At 46.5% G+C, this 19,573-nt stretch overlaps 1 protein-coding gene across 4 annotated transcripts in view; it reads left to right on the forward strand.

The window, feature by feature from the left end:
* Positions 1-19,573, forward strand: part of ARL14EPL (ADP ribosylation factor like GTPase 14 effector protein like) — a 31,345-nt gene that overhangs the window by 2,740 nt on the left and 9,032 nt on the right. Inside the window, exon 1 of one of the 4 annotated variants that reach the window (XM_027971462.3) lies at positions 3,942-4,653. The exons of 1 other annotated variant lie outside the window; for it this stretch is intronic. The gene's annotated coding sequence lies outside the window, so the exon portion shown is untranslated. Of the gene's footprint in view, positions 1-3,941; positions 4,654-7,257; positions 17,539-19,573 lie in introns of those variants that run through there. 2 more of the 4 variants (XM_012180640.5, XM_060418521.1) reach the window with 2 other exon arrangements.

Raw genomic sequence — 19,573 nt, forward strand, 5'->3', positions numbered from 1 at the left:
TCTTTACCAGCTGAACTACTGGGGGAAGCTCATGTTTTTAAAGTATAATTTACTTAAAACACTATGAGAGTTCCTGGTTCACAACATGGTGATTTTATATTTCTGTACATTACAAAATGGCCACTACAATAAGTCCAGTTATGATGTCACCATATGAAGATATTATAGAATTATTGACTATATTCCCCATGCTGTGCACTTCCTACCTGTGACATTTATTTACTAGCTGGTAGCTTGTACTTCTTCATCACCCTTACCTATTATTCTCCTCTCCAGTATTTCCTTCCCTCTGGCAACCACGACCTGTTCTCTTTATCAGTGACCTTGTTTCTGTTTCCTTATGTGGGTTCTGTTGTCCTGTTTTCTAGATTCTCGGTCTAAACTAAATCATACATTATTTGTTTCCTTTTGACTTACTTCTCTTAGCATAATACCCTCTGGGTACACCCATGTTCTTGCAAAATGCAAGATTTCCTTTTTTTGCAGCTAATATTCCATTATATGTATATACACCACGTATTCTTTACCCATTCATTCAATAATGGGCACTTGGGTGTGTGCGCGCTCAGCCGTGCCCCTCTCTTTGTGACCCCATAGACTGTAGCCGGCCAAGATCCTCCATGGGATTTTCCAGGCAAGAATACAAGAGTGGGTTGCCATTTTCTACTCAGGGGTTCTTCCCTACCCAGGGATTGAACCTGTGTCTCTTGAATCTCCTACATTGGCAGGCAGATTCTTTACCACTGCACAGTTGCTTCCGTATTTTAGCTATTGTAAAAAATGCGGTTATAAAGGTAGCTCAGCTGGTAAAGAATCCGCCTGCCATTCAGGATACCCCGTTTTATCCCTGGGTCGGGAAGATCCCCTGGAGAAAGGCATGGTAACCCACTCCTGAATTCTTGCCTGGAGAACCCCCATGGAGAGAGGAGCCTGATGGGCAAAAGTTCACGGGGTCACAAAGAATCAGACATGAGTGAGCCAGTAAGCGCAGCACACAAACATAGGGAACATATATCTTTTCTAATTAAAGTTTTTACTAATTAGAAAAGGGAGGGGCCAGGGCTAGTACCAGTCCACCAATGGACACACTTGGGGGGTGGGGGTCGCTGGCTGTGGTGCCCTGGGGTAGTGGGGGCTAGTGCCAGGCCTCTGGTGGGCGGGGCTGTGTCCTGACCTTGCTGTGACCCCCCACCGCTGGGAGTTCAGGGGGTCCTGCAGCAGCCGGCCTGCTAATGGGTGGGGCTGCGTCCCTTCCCAGCTGGCTGCTCAGCCCCAGGCCGTCAGATCCAGTGCAAACTGGCTGGTGGGTGGGGCCTGGACCGGCACTAATAAGCTGGAGGCAGCATTCTGAAACGGTGTTTACCACCTCCAGCGTCCTCGTGGTGGGACGGGCTCCCACAAGTGGCTGCTGACAGTGCTTGTGTCCCCGGGGTGAGTCCCAGCTGCCTCCTGCCCCTCCGGGAGGCTCTCCCGACATCAGCAAGTGGGTCTGGCCCAGTAATGCTTTCCCATTACCGTCTGTGCCCTGGGTCCCCGAGAGTGCGAGATTCTGTTTGCGCCCTTTGAGTGGAGTCTGTGACCCACGGCCTTCCGGCCTTCCTGAAAGTACGCCCCGCTGGCCTTCAAGACACGTTTCCCGGGGGCTCCTCTTCCCGTGGCGTGGCCCCTGGCTGACGAGCCCGGCGTGGGGCTTGGCACCTCAGCCTCGGGGAGAGCCCCTGCAGGGGTGACTGCCTTCTCATGGGTCAGTTGCTGGGGCGGGGCCCGGGACAGCTGGTGCTGGTAGCTCTGCGGGGACACGTTGGGCTGGGCCTCGGGGACGGAGCGTGGGTGGGGGGCCCTGAGAACTGGAACCCAGCAGCCCCCGCGGCGAGGAGAACGCGTTGCTGCAGAAACAGGAAACAGCCGGAAGGCGCACGCGCGCTCGCCCCGCCGGCCTCCTGTCGCCCGCCGGCGCCCCCTGTCGGCAGAGTCAAACTGGTCTGCAGAAGCGGGTGCTAACGTCTCACCGCGGGGGCGAGACGGTGGATTTGGAGCTGAGAGACGGCCGCTTAGTCACCCGCTCAGGTCAGTCTGACTGTTGTGATGTTAGCACCCGGGGAAACAGGCTGAAGGCCCCAGTGCCGGGAGAGGCGGGCGTGTGTGCTCAGCCGCCTCAGCCGTGGCTTAGACTCTTCAGTCAACTCTGAGACTGAACTCTTCAGTCCCGTCTTCAGACTCCCTGCCACCCCATGGACTGCCGGCCGCCAGGCCCCCTCTGTCCACGGGACTCTGCAAGAACCCTGGGGTGGGTAGCCATTCCCTTCCCGACCCAGGGATCGAACTCGCGGCTCTTCCGTGTCTCCTGCGTTGGGAACGCGGGTTCTTTACCACCTGTGCCACCGACAGCAGACGTCAGTGCGTGATGTTTTTTTAGGGCCCACCGGCGTCCCGGGCCGCACCCGGACTGGACCTAACATCTGCCGGTTCCGAGGCAAGCCTCGGCCTTGCTTGCCTCACCACTCCAGGCGCGGCCGACGCGGTGGCTGCCCTGTCTGTCAGGGAAGCACCCCTCCCCAGAAGTCAGAATTTAAGACCAGCTCATTTACTGCCAAACCCTGTTTACTTCGGTGTTTGTGTTTTGACTGTCCGCTTGAAAGTGAAAGTCGCTCAGTCGTGTCCGACTCTGCGACCCCAGTCCATGGAATTCTCCAGGCCAGAATCCTGGAGTGGGTAGCCTTTCTTTTCTCCAGGGCATCTTCCCAATACCAGGGATTGAACCCAGGTCTCGCGCACTGCAGGCGGATTCTTTACCAGCTGAGGTATCAGGGAAGTCCCCGACTGTCAGCTTGGAACATGGTTAATATGCTGAGAAGCCACAGGTGAAACCTTTTAATCCATGTCGTCTTCCAAGGGGTCTTCCGTTAGGGAAGGCACAAACCTGTGCCTCTTACGTCTCCTGCATTGGCATGGGAGTTCTTGACCACTAGTGCAACCTGGGAAACCCTAATCCACAACCTTACCATAAACCAGACAGCGTGGCTCAGACGGTCAAGAACCCACCTGAAATGCGGGAGACCTGGGTTGGGAAGATCCCTTGGAGGAGGGCATGGCAACCCACTCCAGTATTCTTGCCTGGAGAAACCTCATGAAGAGAGGGGCCTGCCGGGCAAAAGTTCATGGGGTCACAAAGAATCGGACATGACTGAGCCAGTGAGCACAGCACACAAACATAGGGAGCATGTTTAGTTCAGTTGCTCAGTCGCGTCCGACTCTTTGCGACCTCAAGAATTGCAGCACGCCAGGCCTCTCTGTCCATCACCAACTCCTAGAGTTCACTCAGACTCATATCCATCTCATCCTCTGTCGTCCCCTTTTCCTCCTGCCCCCAATCCTTCCCAGCATCAAGGTATTTTCCAATGAGTCAGCTCTTAGCATGAGGTGGCCAAAGTACTGGAGTTTCAGCTTTAGCATCATTCCTTCCAAAGAAATCCCAGGGCTGATCTCCTTGCAGTCCAAGGGACTCTCAAGAGTCTTCTGTAACACCACAGTTCAAAAGCATCAATTCTTCGGCGCTCAGCTTTCTTCACAGTCGAACTCTCACATCCATACATGTTTGTATCTTTTCTAATTAGCGGTTTTACTAATTAGAAAAGGGAGGGGCCAGGGCTAGTACCAGTCCACCAATGGACGCACTTGGGGGGTGGGGGTCGCTGGCTGTGGTGCCCTGGGGTAGTGGGGGCTAGTGCCAGGCCTCTGGTGGGCGGGGCTGTGTCCTGACCTTGCTGTGACCCCTCCACCGCTGGGAGTTCAGGGGGTCCTGCAGCAGCCGGCCTGCTAATGGGTGGGGCTGCGTCCCTTCCCAGCTGGCTGCTCAGCCCCAGGCCGTCAGATCCAGTGCAAACTGGCTGGTGGGTGGGGCCTGGACCGGCATAATAAGCTGGAAGCAGCATTCTGAAACGGTGTTTACCACCTCCAGCGTCCTCGTGGTGGGACGGGCTCCCACAAGTGGCTGCTGACAGTGCTTGTGTCCCCGGGGTGAGTCCCAGCTGCCTCCTGCCTCTCCAGGAGGCCCTCCCGAGATCAGCAAGTGGGTCTGGCCCAGTAATGCTTTCCCATTACCGTCTGTGCCCTGGGTCCCCGAGAGTGCGAGATTCTGTTTGCGCCCTTTGAGTGGAGTCTGTGACCCACGGCCTTCCGGCCTTCCTGAAAGTACGCCCCGCTGGCCTTCAAGACACGTTTCCCGGGGGCTCCTCTTCCCGTGGCGTGGCCCCTGGCTGACGAGCCCGGCGTGGGGCTTGGCTCCTCAGCCTCGGGGAGAGCCCCTGCAGGGGTGACTGCCTTCTCATGGGTCAGTTGCTGGGGCGGGGCCCGGGACAGCTGGTGCTGGTAGCTCTGCGGGGACACGTTGGGCTGGGCCTCGGGGACGGAGCGTGGGTGGGGGGCCCTGAGAACTGGAACCCAGCAGCCCCCGCGGCGAGGAGAACGCGTTGCTGCAGAAACAGGAAACAGCCGGAAGGCGCACGCGCGCTCGCCCCGCCGGCCTCCTGTCGCCCGCCGGCGCCCCCTGTCGGCAGAGTCAAACTGGTCTGCAGAAGCGGGTGCTAACGTCTCACCGCGGGGGCGAGACGGTGGATTTGGAGCTGAGAGACGGCCGCTTAGTCACCCGCTCAGGTCAGTCTGACTGTTGTGATGTTAGCACCCGGGGAAACAGGCTGAAGGCCCCAGTGCCGGGAGAGGCGGGCGTGTGTGCTCAGCCGCCTCAGCCGTGGCTTAGACTCTTCAGTCAACTCTGAGACTCAACTCTTCAGTCCCGTCTTCAGACTCCCTGCCACCCCATGGACTGCCGGCCGCCAGGCCCCCTCTGTCCACGGGACTCTGCAAGAACCCTGGGGTGGGTAGCCATTCCCTTCCCGACCCAGGGATCGAACTCGCGGCTCTTCCGTGTCTCCTGCGTTGGGAACGCGGGTTCTTTACCACCTGTGCCACCGACAGCAGACGTCAGTGCGTGGTTTTTTTTTTAGGGCCCACCGGCGTCCCGGGCCGCACCCGGACTGGACCTAACATCTGCCGGTTCCGAGGCAAGCCTCGGCCTTGCTTGCCTCACCACTCCAGGCGCGGCCGACGCGGTGGCTGCCCTGTCTGTCAGGGAAGCACCCCTCCCCAGAAGTCAGAATTTAAGACCAGCTCATTTACTGCCAAACCCTGTTTACTTCGGTGTTTGTGTTTTGACTGTCCGCTTGAAAGTGAAAGTCGCTCAGTCGTGTCCGACTCTGCGACCCCAGTCCATGGAATTCTCCAGGCCAGAATCCTGGAGTGGGTAGCCTTTCTTTTCTCCAGGGCATCTTCCCAATACCAGGGATTGAACCCAGGTCTCGCGCACTGCAGGCGGATTCTTTACCAGCTGAGGTATCAGGGAAGTCCCCGACTATCAGCTTGGAACATGGTTAATATGCTGAGAAGCCACAAGTGAAACCTTTCAATCCATGCCGTCTTCCAAGGGGTCTTCCGTTAGGGAAGGCACAAACCTGTGCCTCTTACGTCTCCTGCATTGGCATGGGAGTTCTTGACCACTAGTGCAACCTGGGAAACCCTAATCCACAACCTTACCATAAACCAGACAGCGTGGCTCAGACGGTCAAGAACCCACCTGCAATGCGGGAGACCTGGGTTGGGAAGATCCCTTGGAGGAGGGCATGGCAACCCACTCCAGTATTCTTGCCTGGAGAACTCCCATGGAGAGAGGACCCTGGGGGGCTGCAGTCATGGGGTCACAGAGAGGACAAGATTGAGCTGCTAAGCCAGCAAACCAGCCAGGCAACTCTTAGAAATAACAAGCAGTGCTTCAGGTAATATGTTGTTCAAAACAAAGGGGAACTTTCTAAAAATAATTTCTTAAAGCTAAATTTAGACTTGCATTGAAAAGAAACTCTAGGCGAATGCATTTAGATAGGTTGTTACTTCTACTTTGTAAACATTATTTAGTCAGATCTTTATGGAATTCCAAAAGTTCTAAAAAAAAAAAAAAACTAGTTTCTTGCTGTCAGGTCACTTTTTGTCATGGTTTATAATTGCATTTTGCAATATAGATGGTACAGAGAGTACAGCTTGAGTATTTTATTGATACAAGTAAACTTTATTGATACAAATGAATGTGCTTATCCAAGAATATGGTTACATTTCTAACGAAAGCTTGCTTTAGCTGCAACGCTGATTTCCCATAGGTTGCTTAAACCATGGAAAGGATTGAAAAGGATTTTAAATCATAAAAAGGATTTAAGTGAATCCAAAGTTAATTCAACATAAATTTTAATTGCAGATGTCAAATGTGTGGAATGTATGAGTATTGAATTTATTGATGCATTTTGAATGTCCTTACTGATTTTTTCTTTTAAAAGCAATTAGTGGCTTTTTGGGGCTTGTTTTTATGCATGTTTCCATTTCAAAGCGGAAACTCCCCTCCTCTGAGGAGAATGGTAAAGTGAAAGTACTGCATTGCCCTTAGGGGGTTTCTCTAGGGCTTCTTAGAACTATTTGATGGATTGCATAGCTGTTGATTAAGTATAGCCTATGCTTGATTATGGCAGCTCCGGGTTCCGGGGTGGGGAAACTTGGACAAAGAGTAGGCTCAGGCTGGCTCTTGTCCCTAACCCCCACTCCAGTTAGAATAGCTAGAGTTTTATTGGCTCAATATATTGGGGTTTACTCTGAGAAAAATCTAAAACAGTGTGAAAACTGATGGGACTCTACAACCTGCAAAACCCTTTGCAGGTGTGACATCACGTTGACACTCTATAAATCATCTTATGTCGCAGCCTCTGGAAGGTCCATACGCCCCCTCTTTATAGTCTTCTTCCTTTCCTTTCCTCCTTGCCTTTGGCTGTAGAAGAGGGCAAACAGATTGCTTTCGAGGAACACAAATTCTAGAGCCAGCGTGCACGTTGACTGATCTGTGGTCACCAGGAAACGTCCCCTCCACATGCGCTTTCTTGAAGCAGTAGGGTTATCATTTTTTATTAATCTATTTTAATTCTGGATTGAGGTTTTGCGCCATCTGCTGGACATATTTTGCCACACTGCAAGAGAACATTTATTCTCAGAAGTGTTTTTTGAAATATTACTTCAAAAAAATTGTAAAAGGCATGTTTATTACAGGAAATGGATAAGTGTAGGAAATAATATAGCGTAAGACAAAGATCCAGAGATAACTACTACTAATATCTAGCAGTTTTTTGTTTTTTTTTTTTTTAATACGCATGAGAATATGTCCCTGGAGTAGGAAATGGCAACCCACTCCAGCTCTAGTATTCTTACAGGGAAAACTCCATGGACAGAGGAGTTTTGATGGGCTACAGTCCACGGGGTTGCAAAGAGTTGGACACGACTAAGCACACACAGCCTACGAATATGTCATCATTAGGTTTGATTTGTGTTTTCTGGGGTTTTGTTTTGTTTTTATTGAAGTAGAGTTCATTTACAGTGCTGCGTTAGTTCCAGGTATACAGCATATACATATACACACACGTATGTGTTGTTTTGCAGATTCCTTTCCATTACAGGTTACCACAAGCTTCTGAAATAGTTCTCTGTGTTATACAGTAGGTGGTAGTTATCTATTTTCTGTACAATAGTATATATGTGTTAATCCTAAACTCCCAATTATCCTTCCCACTTCCCCTTTGGTAACCATAAGTTGTATTTCTATGTCTGTGAGTCTGTTTCTGTTCTAAATAAGAACAAAATTTAAGTTTGAGTTCCGCACTCTGCTCATTTGGGTGGCAGCTGTTGTAAAAGGAGAGGGCACTTTGCAGAGATGAGGTTCATGGGGTGGGAGTGCTCTTGGGTTCTATTGTGTGTGAACCTTAAGGTTTGCTTTGCGAGTTACGCGAGACAGGGATCTTATTACCTTTCAACTTACCTGGGCAGCGTGGGAGGGGGTACGGGTGGGGGTGTGGGTTAGACCCTGGGGAAAGTGTCTTTTATTGCTTGGATTCCCAGGAAACAGCTCCCTGAGTTGCTAGTCCAGTGCGGCACTGCTCCTTTATGGCAGTGACCATGTGCTGAGCCCCAGTGTGCTCACGGCCATGACATACGCTGCAGAACTGAAGAAGTCTTACTCTCTCCTTGCTTCCAACAGTTCTTGTAGTATGTCGATATTATTTATTTACATAAAGCTCCATTATCATCACAGCTATATTGGGACTATATATCGTTTATAAATACAAAAAATGATGCTCTCTTGTCCTTCCTATTTCTTTTCATCTTAAAGTTTGAAATTAAGATTGCCAACTGTATGTTTTTTGTTTGAATGTTTTCCTATATTTTTGTGTATTCTTTTGTTTTTAGCCTTTTTGATATATAATTTAGAATATTATGCTAGCAGATACAAGAGTTTTTTTTTATTAAATGTGTCAGTATGTTAAAAAGGAAAATAAATGAAGAAATCTGTTGCTCTGAGATAAGTCCAGTGCCAGAGACCAGTATATAGACAACTGACTCTGACACAGGGCTTCCTTGGCAGCTCAGTGATCGAGAATCTGCCTGCCAGTGTAGCAGACCCAGGTTTGATCCCTGGATCTGGAAGATCCCCTAAGGAAATGGCCACCCACTCCAGTATTCTTGCCTGGAGAATCCCATGGACAGAGAAACCTGGCAAGTTATAGTCCATGGGGTCACAAAGAGTCGAACTCACTTTAGCAACTAAGCAACAACTACAACACAAGCTTGGAAACACAGAAGCAGGGTGCTGGCTCTTAATTGCGCAGCAGGACTGAGGAGAGGATAGTGACATTCAGTGCCAGGTTAACGGAAGGGTGCAGTGACCGTGAGGCTGGGAGAGCAGACTTAGGTCATGTATCAAAGGGTGAGGATCACAAAACTCCACCGCCGTGGCGGAAGGAAGGTGACACGGTGTAAGGCGATTTTAGGAGGATGACCCTGGTAGTCATGTGTGGAGATAGCAGGATTGAAGGCAGATAAACTAGGCTAGGGCCCCAAGCTGGCCTGTTAACTGTGTGGAGTATGAAACAGAGATGAAAATGCCTTATTCAATGTACTTAGGAATCAGAGTAAAGTAGAAAATCACATCCCATGACTAATTACTGCTAAATAAAGTAAAATTTGGACCCAATTGTGAAAGAAATCTGAGAGCAGATAAATGTTCTGTGGATCTGACTTCCCCAGTGGCTCAGGGGTAGAGAATCTGCCTGCAGTGCAGGAGACCTGGGTTCGATCCCTGGGTCAGCAAGATCCCCTAGAGAAGGAAATGGCAACCCACTCCAGTATTCTTGCCTGGAGAACTCCATGGCCAGAGGAGCCTGGTGGGCTACAGTCCATGGGGGCGCAAAGAGTCAGACATGATGGAAGCGACTGAGCACGCAGCACCGATGGATCCTTAACAATATGCGGAGCCTTCCAATACGAAGTAGCAGACCCTAGGGGAAGCTGGAAACCCTTCCCTTAGAATTGAAAGCCTTCAATAGTCTTCCAGTACATCCTTGGCACCCGAGCGACCAGGAAAATGGGGCAGAGTGTGGAGACACGCGGAAGCAATGCTTGCTGTTGGAGTGGTAGGATGGGGGAGGCAGGGTGGCAGTCAGCCGTGCAGTTCCTAGTCTTGATCAGTAAAAGGACCAGGGACATTCCAAGTCAGGGGAATTGCAAGCCAGGAGCACGTGCAAAGCCAGAAAGAATGGCCTCCATGCTATGACCAGAGGTAATCAGAAATGATTAGAATGGGACCTCTGCAAAGGCAGTGGGGGAAAAAACCCAAATTAACCGGTGAAGAATACACAGCAGAACACATACACCATAAAGAAGAAGAAAACATGAACAAATTTCTCCATGGAATAAAAAAAAGTTTTGGAAGCATTCCTCTTTGAAATGAGAGGTCAAATCAGAGATAGCACTCTTTTAAAGAGATGAATCATGTCTTATTTGTGTTTTCATCTTTCACAGGGTGCCTCACCAGTATTTAATCAATGCTTGCTATGTGAGTGATTCAAAGAGCAGTCATAATAGATCCCAGTGAGCACCTCCAGTGATCAAGCCACTGGTCCTAGTTCAGGTTATCAGCTTCATTCACTTCTGAACCTTCATGTTGATTCCCACTAGGAAGTCTTTGCTTTCAAAAGTACGACTCATAAGAGTTTCACGACGGAACAGTACCTTAATCAAATGATAACCTTCAATAATGGTACCAGACAGTAAGAATTCATCTCATTGGGATCCTTCCAGTAGAGGCTTAGATAAACCCACTGAAATCAGTAGTTGCTGAGAAAGATTCTAATGCATTTAGGAAGTTAAACTAGAGAGTTTCCTACTGCAGCCCCTTCCTCGATGCTCCTGACTCTCAAAATCAGTGACTGTTTAATTACTTTATAAGCCACATCCTGTATCACGTTGGGTTTATTAAAATTATTTGGCTGCAAGTAACAAATTTTGTTATATACCCTTCTTTCTCACATGAAGGTAGTATACTTTCTTACATGAAGGGTAAATACTCATTTGTGCTATTTTTTTTTTTCAGTTAATAGAATATTCTGGAAATTACATCATAAAGATCTTCCTCATTCTTTTTCACAGCTGCACAGTAGTCTATGTTTACAGTACATGTGGCTACATCATACTTTGTTCAACCACTCCTGTATGTATGGACATTCCAGTATTTCCGAGTTTAAGAAATACTACAATAAATAAGTTTGTGAGTGGTGTTATTTTTAAAGTAACAGTTGAACTCTTGAACAGTGTGGGAGTTGAAGTGCTGACCTTCTACAGTGGCAAAATTCTGATCATAGCTTGTAGCCAGACTTGCATATCCAGAATTCCTCTGTGTCCAAGGTTTCTCAGAATCCATGGATTCAACCTCCAGCAGATTTAGCTATCCGTGAATCGTGTGTGCCTGTGTTCTAAGTCGCTTCAGTCGTGTCTGACGCTTCGTGACCCTATAAGCTGAAGCCCAGCAGACTCCTTTGTCCATGGGATTCTCCAGGCAAGAATACTGGAGTGGGTTGCCGTGCCCTCCTCTAGGGGATCTTTCCAACCTAGGGATCGAACTCTCATTTCTTACATCTGCTGGATTGGCAGGCAGGTTCTTTACCACTAGCATCACCTGGGAAGTCCGTGGATCATGAATATAACTTATGAATATAAAGGATTTTACACTCCAGGAATTAACAGGTAACTGAGAAATGTTTTACTGTGTGAATTCTTAATTTTAAAAAAGCAGCCAATTGTGAATTACCTCCACTTAAGCTCTAAAATACCAGAGAACATCTGAAGAGAGAAAATTATTTTCTTAGTCAAAGTCATGTCAAAGTGCAATATATTCAGGACTAGGAACTTTAGCAAGGTATAATTCACTTTACAAAATACTATCTTCCATCTTTTAAAATCACATTGTTATCTGTTTAAAAAATCATGTAAAGTTCCTCTGAAACTTTGCTAGCTACATGATTAGTTTGCAATGCTTTAGATTTTTTTCAACCAGGTCTCCCTTTTATTTTTTTTTTTAATTGAGATGTGGTTAATTTACAATGCTGTGTTAATTCAAGTGCATAGTGATTCAGTTATGCACATATACTTTTTCAGATTTTTTTCATTATAAGCTATTGTAAGATATATAGTTCCCTCTGCTATTAAAAATATTAGATTTTGCTTGAGGAACTTGAAAATTATACAGGAAAATAATTTTGTGTAATTTATATCTTTTTAAAATTGAAGAAATAAGAGGAAGCGATAACTTTTGAACTTGTGGCACACATTTCTTAGCACTTAAATTTTTTAAAAAGATTCTCAGTTGGGACTTTTCTTGGTTGACCGTAATCCATATCCTTTAGAGGATTTTCCTTCAGTTTTAGAGGATAATCCCTTGTATGTGGCCCTTGATGGATGTTCTTTCTGTAGCATCTTGTGTGGTCAGATCAGTGAAGAGTACGTTCTCCTGTTATGCATGTAAGAACAAAGCCAAACCTTGACCAAAGATGTATTTTTGTAAGGTGTGATTGCCTGTGAAAAAATCTGGTAGGATTTTTACCTGATTTGAGGATTGTTAATCCTTAACTGGCAAGATGGAATTGGCAGTTCTTTCATGACAAGATGATGTATTTTTAATGGGCAAAATTTACTATGTAATCTCAAAAATACAGCCTTTGCCTTATGGTTATAAAATTCAGGTCAGAAATACCTAATTCTGGTACCACCTTAAGGTTTTACATCACTGCCAAAGGGATTGCAAGCTCTTATAACTAAGATTTTGTTTCCCTTTTCCTTGTTTTTGTGGCAAAAGTTATTAGGAGTGAAAGGATGGTTTTTACCATGTAATTCAGAAATGAACGAGGCACGTGTTAATCTCTCTGGAAAGTGGTTTTAATGACTCACATCACAACATCTGAGTCCTGGTGACGGAGGCGAATGATTAGAGGACTGTAATTTAGAGATAATGTATGACTTAGGCACAGCTTATAAACATGGTTTAGTTTCTCATTGAGAAGTAGGCACTCACAACACAGTTTTTTACTAAATGGTTATTAGCTTAAATGTATATATATACATTTAGATGCAATACTTACTGTGTAATCTCAAGAATATAGCAGTTACTTAATGGATATAAAGTCCAGGTCAAACGTACTTAATTCTGACACCACCTTCAGGTCCTGTATCCCTGCAAGATGCAAGATGGGTTGGAAGCTCCTGCAACTGACAGTTTTGTTTCCCTTCTTTGTTCTTTGCAAGATTACTCTGTGTGTGTTGTGTGATAGTCACTCAGCCACAGTCCGACTCCACAGTCCAGGGACTGTAGCCCACCAGGCTCCTCTGTCCATGGAGTTCTCCAGGCACGAATACGGGTGTGGGTAGTCATTTCCTTCTACAGGGGATCTTCCCCACCCAGGAATGGAACCTGGGTCTCCTGCATTGCAGGCAGATTCTTTGACCATCTGAGCCATCAGGGAAGCCTTTACTACGTATATGTGTCTATAGTATATATATTGGTCTGTTTACACTGAAGTATAAAAATAGCTAGGAAACAGTTTACTGTTAACATTAGTTGAATATCTGAAGTCGAGATATAACATTCAGCAGTAGAGTTAAATTGTGGATTCTTGATTCATTGCTTATTGCAGATTGAAGATAGGTCAGCAAATGAAATGGTCATTGCCTGATTTTACATGATTTTAGATAGACTCGTGGCAGAAGAGATAGGTAACAATTACACCCACCCTCCAGCCCCTCCGTTTTTCCACCTCTCCTCTCAGCCACTCTGACAAAGCGTTAAATTGTAGGAACACCTTAGGGGCCTTCTGACTTTTCCCCCCGAGGGTTCTGCAGTCTCTCAGCAAAACAAAGGAAACCAGGAAGTACAGTTTCTCTTTGTCCGCTATTCTTCTCTTCCCTATCATCCAAACGTAAAGGTATGTGTGCTTTCTCTTTCCCACTGCTTTGGCTTGGCAAGGCAGCTCTCATTGCGAAGTAGGCACTCACAGCATTGTGAAAATCATCACTGGAAAGACCCTCCTTTTCAAGTGATGCTCCTGAGTCCCTCTGAGGCTGGCGAAGGAGAGGTGAAAGCAAGCCACAGGATGTTGATTCTGAATAGATACCACCACAGTCCATGTGGTGTAGGAAGAGCAGAAGAAAATCAGGGTGCTTCTGCTGCAGAGCATCGTAAAACAAAACCGAAAACTAAGGAATGAGCATACAAGGGCCTTAGGAAAAAGGACCTCCACACTTGAAATTTGGGATGAGGGGTTCTGAAGTATGTTTACCAGGACACATTTGAAGGCATACTTAGCAGCATCAGGCTGAAATGGCCCAGGCTGTTGGTCTCATAGACCAGTTTCTTCTTTCTTTGCTTTCCATTGATGGGGCAGAGTCATCAGGCAGACATCCTTTTTTTTTTTTTAATCCTTAAAATTGCAAGGAGGAGTATAAATGTGTAACTCAAGAAATCTAGATAATGAGTGAGGTGTGAACCCTTTAGGGGCTTTGGTTTCATTCAGAATGACGACAGAATGCAGCCTTCCTGGCACTAACAAAAAATAGAATGAAAGCAACAGTATGGTCGCACAGCTTATCCTATTCTCTTCTGAGTGCATTTCACATTACTTTATGATAGCTGTTTTCACATTATTTTATACTGGGCCATTTTGCATGTGTATGTGTGGCAAATCCAGCAATAAAAATGTTCCTAGGAATCATTATACACTGCAAATAAAGTTGTTTCTAAAGCATTAACGTTGTTTTAAAAACACTCTGAAAGACTTGGATCAAGGTAACTTTTAATTCTTATGGACAAAGGGCGAGGGAGATTTTGTTGGAGATATTGAGCAATTTTGTGGCTCTGAATACAACTGAGTCAGCCAGGAGGGAGCAGCAAGGGAGTGGCCTAAATTGATCACCAGCACCAAAGTTGCTGCTTTTCCTGAATAGGTCCCTGGTGGAATTTGGCTCTCCTGTCAATTATCTCAGTGATCTGTCATTTTCACCAAGAATGGGAATTGAGGCTAGAGACAGAATGCGATTAAGATAGCTTGACTCTCTTCTTCAAGGGCATTGAATGAAAACGTGTGTGTGTTTTCCTTCTAAATGTTTCCTGAGGAGTGTCTGACTGAGAGCGTCTCTGAATAAACCCCTTTATCTGCTACTGAGTAAAAGTGGAGACCAACTTTTGAGCTAGAGCTTAAACTGAAGACTTTTCTTTCCTCCCTTGGAAATGTGAAAATATCCTTAGGGATAAAAGTAGAAAAAGCTTTACCTTGTGCAAGATACCATCAGCTGACTTCAACCATACCGTGTTGGAGGCAACCCGAAGAGAGAGTTAAGTGCTTATGGTGTGAGTCATTTCACTGCATTTCCCTCGATGACGGGTGCCTGAGAGTGAGCAGAAATGCGGGGCTCAGGGCCCAGCGCAGTTTCTGGGGTGACCTAGTTCTGGAGGCCTCCACAGAGTGAGAAACTTGCCAGGGTGTATGGATCTGGAGTTTAAAGGTAAACACAATTCCATCATGCTGGCTCCTGTGTACGTCGAGTAGTACTAGTGTGTGTGCTCAGTCGTGGCTGACTCTTGGCGACCCTACTGCAGCCCGCCAGGCTCCTTTGTCCATGGGATTCTCAAGGCAAGAACACTGGAGGAGGTTGCCGCTTCCTCCTCCAGGGATCTTCCCAACCCAGGGATCAAAGCCCTCTTGCTCTGCATTGGCAGGCAGATTTCTTTACCACTGGTGCCACCTGTACATATGAGTCAGCTGTTAATACCTCATCTGATTCCTAACCTGAGAAGCTGGAGGAAAGCCTGTCTGTCCAGGGTTCTTCCCAGGCAGCATTTTCTGAAAGGATGTTTAAGAGTAATCTTACCTGTCTGTAACTTTCTTCTTTTCAGCTGACTTCTGAATCTAATCCTGAGGTCAGTTACGGCTCATGTGTCTGAGATAGGAGCCTTTCCCAGCACATCTTGGAGGTGTGTGCTGGGACAGAGAGGTGGAAGGAGGCGGACTTGAGTTGATGTAAATGCATCTTCCCCGGTTCCTAGTCCAGCTTTCATTGAAAAAGCTCCGTGTGGCTCAGGTTGATTATATCCCACCACTAAACGATACCCTGTGGTCATCATAAAAACAAAGCTTGAAGCAGTGTAACTTCCTGAAAAGGGCTTAGTTTAGGGAGTCAGACAAATCTGGATTTTAAATCCACGTGGCTTACATGATCTTTCTGGGCCTTAGTTTCCTCATCTGTAAAACAGGGATAGCAGTATCTAGTTCAGAGTGCAGTAGTGGAATTAAATAATATATGTAGAATGGTGGTTAACAAAGTGCTTGGCACATAGTAGGAGCCTAATAATTAGCATTATTAGCATGATATTAATGAAATATTTATTGAGTACTAGCTGTGTACTGGAGAAGGTAATGGCACCCCACTCCAGTACTCTTGCCTGGAAAATCTCATGGATGGAGGAGCCTGGTGGGCTGCAGTCCATGGGGTTGCTAAGAGTCGGACACGACTGAGCAACTTCACTTTCACTTTTCACTTTCATGCATTGGAGAAGGAAATGACAACCCACTCCAATGTTCTTGCCTGGAGAATCCCAGGGATGGGGGAGCCTGGTGGGCTGCCGTCTCTGGGGTCGCACAGAGTCAGACACAATTGAAGTGACTTAGCAGCAGCAGCTATGTACTGGGCTTACCAGGTGACTAAGTGGTAAAGAATCTGCCTTTCATTAAAGATTCAGAAGATGCAAGTTCAATCCCTGAGTCGGGAATATACCCTGAAAAAGAAAACAGCAACCCTCTCTAGTATTCTTAATCTTATTTGTGTCGTGGATGCTTTTGGCCAGCTCTTGTATCTATGGACCATTTCTCAGAATTTTTTTTTTTTCCCAGAATAATGTTTTTAATCATACCAAAAAAAATTTATAAGGTTACAAAGAAAACCAATTATATTGAAATACACTTCCTAAAATGTTAAAAAACAATTTATGTTGGTGATATATGTTTTATTGGGGCTTCCCAGGTGGTGCTAGTGGTAAAGAACCCTCCTGGCAATGCAGGAGACATAGGAGACATGGGTTTGATCTCTGGTTTGGGAAGATCCCCAGGAGGAGGGCATGGCAACCCACTCCAGTATTCTTGCCTGGAGAATCCTATGGACAGAGGAACCTGGTGGGCTACAGTCCGTAGGGTTGCAAAGAACTGGACAAGACTCAGGTGACTTACCATGCATATGTTTTGTTATTAATGTGTCAAATGAGATCTGCCATCATTTTGAAGAGATGATGAGTCTCACTAACATTTTGATATATTCTCAACTATAATGAATTATAAAAAACTTCTGTCAAAAATGTGACTAACAGTATTGTGGTTTATTGGTTGCCTTATAATAAAAGGAAATATCAGAATTTCAGTTAAAGGTGAGTAAAAATAAAGAGATACTCTTTATTCATCCCAAGTTCAAGGGCCCCTTGCTTTCCTTCTCTGGTTAGGAACCCCTGCATGGGAAATGCCAAGCAGAGGAATAAATGGAGTTCTGAACCATTTTATTACTTTTCCTAGGACAGGTATTTTGGATTCCAACTAAAATCCAATTATAGTTTTAGGACCTGGTGGAATTCTACTAAAAATTCCTTTTGCTTTATTCAGAGTAAGAAGGAGTAAGTTTTACCCTAATCTAATCTATTTGTGGAGACCTACATTTCTGTTGGAGGAGACTCTTGAGAGTTCCTTGGACTGCAAGGAGATCCAACCAGTCCATTCTAAAGGAGATCAGTCCTGGGTGTTCATTGGAAGGACTGATGCTGAAGCTGAAACTCCCAATACTTTGGCCAACTCATGCGAAAAGTTGACTCATTGAAAAGACCCTGATGCTGGGAGGGATTGTGGGCAGGAGGAGAAGGGGACGACAGAGGATGAAATGGCTGGATGGCATCACCAACTCGATGGACATGAGTTTGAGTGAACTCCAGGAGTTGGTGATGGACAGGGAGGCCTGGAGTGCTGCAGTTCATGGGGTCGCAAAGAGTTGGACACGACTGAGCGACTGAATTGAACTAAACATTTCATGAAGGACTTAAAGGTATGTTGGGTTGAGGATTTGCATAAAATACTCATTTCTCCCAATGCAGTTAAATGGATGCTCTTTCAGAAGATGTTCTTGCTTGCAAAGATGATCATAAAGTCATGACTATTCCCATATGGAAGAAAATTTGTTACATGAAGAAGCTCGAAGGTTTAGGACCCCTCTGGGGGCAGTTTTCTTGAGGAAGCTTCTAACTGAGCCCAAGAAAGAAAGTATTCTTTGAGGATGAGAGTGATGGGGAGGCTTCTTGGAATAAAGAGATAAACCAGAGTTTAAGGGGAAGGCTGGAATTAGGTAAGCCATGGGAGGGGTGTTAACAGGACTGGGTAGCTCAGTAGCTTTGGCCCAAGGGAAGGAATGTGGGGAGGTGAGCCTAGATAGGTCACCAGAGTCCATTTCGATGAACCTTCACTGATAGGGCAGGGATGTGGGATGTTATTGGCAGAGAGGAGTCACTGAAGTCTTCATAGGAATCAGATTAAGAATATCAACATGACCACAACATTCTGGGTAAATTTAGGGTAGGAAGAAATTGTGGGCAGTCCTTATAGGATGAGATGGCAAAACTGAGTGAAGAAAATTATACCTATCCTAACCGCCTGTAATTTCCTAAGGACGATTCATCTGGAGAACTTATTAATTATTGCTGATCATCACGATTTTCATCCGCGAGTGGTCACCCCAGTAGGGCTGGCATCTGATAAGGAATTGATCATTTAAAAAATAGCTCCGTATGGTTTTATATCCAGATAGCTTGAGAAATGCTCCCCGGGAATGTCTAGCTGATGAGATGTGAAATTGCATGGGATGTCAAAGCAAAAGCTGCACGTGACCAAGTGAAGCAGGCAAAGTGGAGTGTATACCATGCTGTCACAGAGAAGGAGAGCCAGAACTCAGCCTGAACTCGACTCCACTGAAATAGATGTGGGAGTGAAATATTAGAGGGTTTTAGGGGCGAGATCCATGGGATGTGTTGAGCACATTGAGTAATTCCAAAGCTTGCAAATCTCTGTGATTAGGCTACCTGTGTTAACTAACTGGCGCTCACTACTCCACCAATGAGTGAGTTAGGCTTCTGCCTTCTCTCAGAGACTGGCAAATGGGTGCCTGGTCCTTCTGGAGCTGATAACATTTCAAAGGGATAGTTCATAGTCCTTGAGAAAGACCTTCTGGGCTTGTAAAACTGGCCTTAGGAGGCTGGGAAAAGATTTACATCTCAATGGAGTAGAGAAAGAATTCACAATGACACATTTTCTGAAGAAAGGATGTAAGGGAGGTCAGGGCATAGAGTCAGAAGAAGGCGGAAGTTTAGTCAGACTGGGGTGAACATTATGCTCCTCTCGGTCGTTACTGCTATCACGATTGCTGTCTACCTGACTCACTGGAAAAAACCCTGATGCTGGGAAAAAATTGAAGGCAGAAGAAGAGGGCTCAGAGGATGAGATGGTTGGATGGCATCACTGATTCAATGGGCATGAACTTGGGCAAGCTCCGGGAGATGGCGAGGGACAGAGAAACCTGGCGTGCTGCAGTCCATGGGGTCGCAAAGAGTTGGACACGACCTGGTGACTAAACAGCAATAACTACCTGATACAGAATGGAAAAGAAGAGTCAACGTTAGGAATGTTAGGGAAGAAAAGCCAACGTGACTTCTCACCTACCGTGGGAACTGGAGAGGGGATACAAGAGTGGACAGTCCACGTCTAGTGGCCCTAGGCATGGGAGAAGCAGAGGTGTTGGTGGCACTGGGATTTCTGGTTGGCAGGCAGAGCGGTGGTGCGGATGGACTGGTCACAACTGAGCATAACCCTCAGGTCCTTTGTTAGAAACAGCGCCCTGCTCCCAGCGTGGGTGGTTGACGAGAGAGGCGGGAGCCGCATGGTCCTTTCTGGCAGAACACTGCAGAGAAGCTCAGAGGGTGGATTTGTCATTGGCACCGTGTGTTAGGGTTACCTAAGATGCACGCGTGTGCGCGCACACACACACACACACGTGTGCCTGCAGAGACATCTTGTACATATATTGAAGTGTT

This window comes from Ovis aries, chromosome 7 (assembly GCF_016772045.2).
Source record: "Ovis aries strain OAR_USU_Benz2616 breed Rambouillet chromosome 7, ARS-UI_Ramb_v3.0, whole genome shotgun sequence".
Classification (NCBI taxonomy): domain Eukaryota; kingdom Metazoa; phylum Chordata; class Mammalia; order Artiodactyla; family Bovidae; genus Ovis; species Ovis aries.